Genomic DNA, 1,265 nt, shown 5'->3' on the forward strand with positions numbered 1-1,265 from the left:
CCTACGTGAGCAGTGCAGGTGCCGGGAGTCCGACTGGAGAGCGCCGGGGCAGGTGTCACATGCTATCACATCCAGCTGGTGGCTGCACCTCCGCGGACTGCCCGATGTCTCCGAAGGCTGGTGGCAGTGCTCCCAGCCGAGGGCAGGGCATGCCGGGCCGGGCCCTGGCTGTTTCTCCGGAATCGCTGACAGCCTGATTGGCCGCTCTGAGGCTCGCGCTGGGGAGCATCTGCTGGGGAGCGCCCGGCTCTTCATCCCTCTGGAGCTCAGCCCGGGAGCCTTTGCTTGCTCGGGACCCCACCAACTTAACTTTTCTTTATAGCTCAATAAATCTAGACTCTGAATATATACAACAAATTTTCTTTTAAAATCCATTTATCTGCTGGCAGACTCCAAGGTTGAATTATGTAACTCCCGAAATTCTGTAATTCTCTCATTACCACCATCTTCCTCATATAGACAATTTCTTACACTATATCACGAACTGTGATTGTACTCACCCCTTGTTACCTCCATAGTTCTCACACACTTTCCTCTCCTGTTACTTTCTTTCCTTCCAACCAGGCTCTCTTGTATTTTGTGACAGGAATTTGAGTAGAGAATAATATGTAAAACTAAAATTAAAAAAATACAGCAAAGTAACAATACTACTAAATGTACAGTAAATAGCAATAAAAAGGGATTCACTAAAACAAAAACAGAAACATAAAAATGATAAGAAAGAAGCCAGTAGCGAGGCATGGCTTTAATCCCAGAACTCAGGAGGCAAAGGCAGGAGATTCTCTGTGAGTTAGAGGCAAGGCAGGTCTACATAATGTGCTCCAGTACAGACAGAGCTACATAGCAAGACACTGTCTCAAAAATACAAAAGCCAACCAACCAGTCAACCAAACAGTTAACCAACCAAAAGATAAGAATGAGGATGAACAGTTGGAGTAGTTTTTTTTCTTGGATCACAGAAATTGAATACTGCTAGTTATAAAACACACACAGACATATTTGCATACATGCACATACATACATGCATGCATAAACACACATGCACAAACACCATCATACAAGTACATACACACAGACACATATAATTCTTTTTTTAAATATTTGTTTATTTATTATTTATACAATATTCTATCTGTGTGTATGTCTGCAGGCCAGAAGAGGGCACCAGACTTCATTACAGATGGTTGTGAGCCACCATGTGGTTGCCGGGAATTGAACTCAGGACCTTTGGAAGAGCAGGCAATGCTCTTAACCACTGAGCCATC

This window comes from Microtus ochrogaster, unplaced genomic scaffold (genome assembly GCF_000317375.1).
Source record: "Microtus ochrogaster isolate Prairie Vole_2 unplaced genomic scaffold, MicOch1.0 UNK198, whole genome shotgun sequence".
Classification (NCBI taxonomy): Eukaryota; Metazoa; Chordata; class Mammalia; order Rodentia; family Cricetidae; genus Microtus; species Microtus ochrogaster.